The 3,974-nt window shown below is 40.5% G+C and overlaps 1 pseudogene; it reads left to right on the forward strand.

The window, feature by feature from the left end:
* The first annotated feature begins 645 nt into the window (after window positions 1–645).
* LOC122778782 lies at window positions 646–2,005 on the forward strand (annotated as a pseudogene).
* Window positions 2,006–3,974: the final 1,969 nt, after the last annotated feature.

Raw genomic sequence — 3,974 nt, forward strand, 5'->3', positions numbered from 1 at the left:
CTCCAACTCAGTAACCATGGAAACTATGACTCTGGCTAAGCCTCAACCATGGCTAAGCCATAACTGTGGCTCAGAGGGGTATTGCACAAAACCAAGATAAGGGATTAAGCCAGGATAGGTTGGTTATCCTGGCTGAATTTAGCCTCAAGTCGGTTGCATGAAAGCAGCTCAAACTTGACCCGGCCAAGTTACTATGGTGATTTATTCTCTGCAGTTAGCCTGCTCCAGACCAGGCTAACAGCCAGGCTAAAATTAATCCTAGTGATTCACCTGTATTTCCACCGTCAATCCCGTGAGGGATTAACATGTTTTACAACATGGCCATGGTCTTTCTAGGTATTTTGCATCATTTTAATTATCCTGTATTAAAATATTACATATATAGTCATATCTCATTTCATTTCAATCTGTTTTATATTGATTCAAGTGGTAGTATTATTACTAGTGTTATATTGCTATGCTAATGAAGGCTGCTTGTCAAATTGCCGTCAGAGGTTTCATAAATATAGTTGTGTTTTCAATGAAATCTGTGACGAGGTCAATATATATATATATATATATATATATATATATATATATATATATATGTGTGTGTGTGTGTATATATTATAGGTCCAACTCCCATTCACCTGTTCCCTCTTCATAATGGTTTGTCCTTTTTTGGAGGATGTACTGGATGAGGAAGCCCTAATCCTCAGACGAGCATTTAGGCATGAAAGCGTCTTCCGGGACAGGTCAGACCCATTGGCCTTTGGAGATGACTATCTCATTGAGAGATACAGATTCTCAGGTGATGGACTGAGACATTTATGTAGGCTGCTGGGTCCACAAATACAGCACCAGACGGCACGAAGCCATGCTCTCACTGTACCACAGATGGTCTGTGTTACATTGAGATGGTTTGCAAGTGGGAGCTTCCTTTATTCGGTTGGGGATGCAGAGAACCTCAATAAAGGAACCATTTGCCGCACAATAAGACGCGTTTGTCTGGCGCTGAAGTCCTTCAGCAACATATTCATCTCCTTCCTTGGCCACAGAAGACTCCTCTACATCAAGGAGGAGTTTTACAAGATTGCAGGTAAACTCAATTTCAATGTGCAACCATTAGTTTCTAATTTGATCAGTCACAGTTGGATACTCACTATTTTTTGTTACAGCTTTCTCTAACATCATTGGTGCAGTGGATTGCACACACATAAGGATCAAACACTCCTCAGGAGAACATGAGGGGGATTACGTTAACAGGAAATCCTTTCACAGCATCAATGTTCAGGCAAGAGTGATTTGTGGTTATTATGGCCTACATAAATTAATTCTGTGCATTTAATGGCCTTAATAGGTTACAACTTAACATTTCAGATGACCTGTGATGCTGACTGCCTTGTCAGCAATTTAGAGGCAAAGTGGCCTGGCTCAGTGCATGACACCAGAGTCTTTCGGGCTAGTCCAATTTACGAGTGGCTTTCACAAGGTAAGCCACACATTTTATTTGTACTGTAAGCACCTTGGACATCATGAGTATGTAACTCTGCCGTGTTATTTTCTAAATGATATGTTGTATTATCAGGCGAATTCTCTGGTGTGCTGCTGGGAGACAAAGGATATGCCTGCGAGGCATTCCTCTTGACTCGGTTGCGGACCCCCAAACCCCAACACAGCAGGCCTACAACCATGCACACAACAAAACAAGGGCTCGAATAGAGATGACCTTCGGCCTTCTGTTGATGTTGACTGGGAAAATGCTCCCATCTTCCCAGACAACATTAATGGCAGACTCGTCAGGGAGCAATATATTGCAAGTTTTTTCACTTCATTTTTGGATCTAGCCTATCTTTAGTTAATAAAATAAAGATCTTAAATGTCACTTTTTGCTGTGTGTGCATTTTGTTTAGCATTGGTGGTTCTCTTTTACATTCTACTTTACATTCATGAAAAAGGGAGGACACCACAATGTTTTCTCGTTGAATTGTTTTTATTTGTCTTGGTTGCTTAGATCCTGGAATAGAGAGAGCAAAAGCAACAAAGATTAAAACACTGTATTGCAGTTATGGTTACTGTGTGCACTGAAATACTCACTTCTCTTTCTAGTTTCTGGATTTCCAGTCGTTTATGCTCCTAGAGTTCACGTCAGGTCCCAAGTTTGTTTTGCCTTAGCGCAAGTGTCAAGTCAAGTCTTGATTGTTCTCCTTCTGTAAAGAAGTGATGTTGTTTTTGCCTGCCCTTTAAAGAGATAAATAAAGACTCTTGAATCATTCGTCATGTCTCCTGTCTCGTACGCTTGGGTCCAAGCAGTGTATTCACCGTTCCTAACACACTGGGTGTCACTCTGCAGGGACAATGTAAGGGTATCCAGGGCCTCAATAAGAAGCCATTGTTGCACCAAATTTAGGAAGACCACTTTTGGGCAACTCTGGTTGTATACATGGTCCCTGTCAACAAATTAATAAACTAAACTAAACTTTTTAATTACATTTGATTCATTTCTATTTGAGCCCTACGGTGTTTGTCTCAGTATTCTAACCACATTTTATATCATCACCGTCTCTTGATCTGCTTATCCCAGCCTATACTTGTTTCCCTGAAACAGAAACGTTTGCTCAGGGGAAACAAAACCTTGACTCAGCAGTTACTTACTCCCTCTCCATTCAATCAAATCACATATAACAGGTTTTTATACAAACATAAGACGTCATCTCAGTCATGAGAGTCGTTTTCATCAAACAGAAACTGACTTTGGTCAAATGAAATGCACAGTGAGTCATTAATAAATAAATATACATATACCTGATTGATATAGATAGATATTATGTCAGCCTATCAGATACATGACACCAGGGGGGTATTCCATCAAGCAGGCTAAAGGCAAAGCCAAGCTTAAATGGCCAAGTCTGGTTAAGATGAGTGAGAGTTCGGTTCCATCAACGAGGCTGAGATTAGCCCCAACTCAGTAACCATGGAAACTATGACTCTGGCTAAGCCTCAACCATGACTAAGCCATAACTGTGGCTCAGGTTTCCGTTCCATCAATCTGAGCTTCAACCCTGTTCCACCAAGGTGGCTAATGTGAATGCCAGCCAAGTAACCATGGTAACTTATGCTGCCAGGCAAACCTGGGGGGTATTCCATCAACGTAGCTAAGAATTGCCAGACTTAGGTGTAAGCTTGAAGCTTGACTAAGCTCCACCTCCAAATCTAGCTCCAAGCCGTTCCATCAAGTGAAATCAGCTGGCTCCACTTGACGCTTAGTCAAGTCTCACCTGTTAAGCCTCAACTTGTGCACGCCCACAGGGAAAATAAAAAGCCCATTCTAGTCGAGCGCGGAAACTGAAAAATGCCGAAAAACAAGGGAAAAGAGCGTGCAGAGATGTTCTCTGCAGCGGAGCAAACCCTCCTCATGGAGGTATATGACGATTACAGCCACATAATCCGAAAGAAGGGCAATACCGCGGCAATCAATAAAGCGAGGGATGTGGCGTGGCAGAATATTGCAGACAGGCTGAATGCGTAAGTGACAAAGAAAATGAAGTATTTCAGCATCATCATGTTATAAATCCTCCATCAAAGGGACAAAATATATAGAGACAATAATCTACCAATTGATTTCTTGATGGTTTTAAACTAATCAATTACGTGGATCTATTAATGCAACCAAACCCTAAAATGAAAAGGAAAATCCCCAAAGAACAAAGAGACAACCCTAATAAGTAACATTCATATGAACATAATTAAAATAGCATTATTGTTTCACTGCAATTTATGTGAAATTCTCCATATTTGATCATTTGGCAGCCCTAGTGGTAATGTTAGAACGTGATATTCATCACATTTATCAACTGATTGTTATGCAAATCGATGGGATAGCTTTCATTTATTTCCTGCATGGCCAATTGTATAGAATTGATATCATTTTCATTTAAGCCTGTCATTTTTACATGCTGTATTTTGTCCCAGATGCTATATGTTGAATTGTTGTA

The sequence above is a fragment of the Solea senegalensis genome, linkage group LG12, assembly GCF_019176455.1.
Source record: "Solea senegalensis isolate Sse05_10M linkage group LG12, IFAPA_SoseM_1, whole genome shotgun sequence".
NCBI lineage: Eukaryota > Metazoa > Chordata > Actinopteri > Pleuronectiformes > Soleidae > Solea > Solea senegalensis.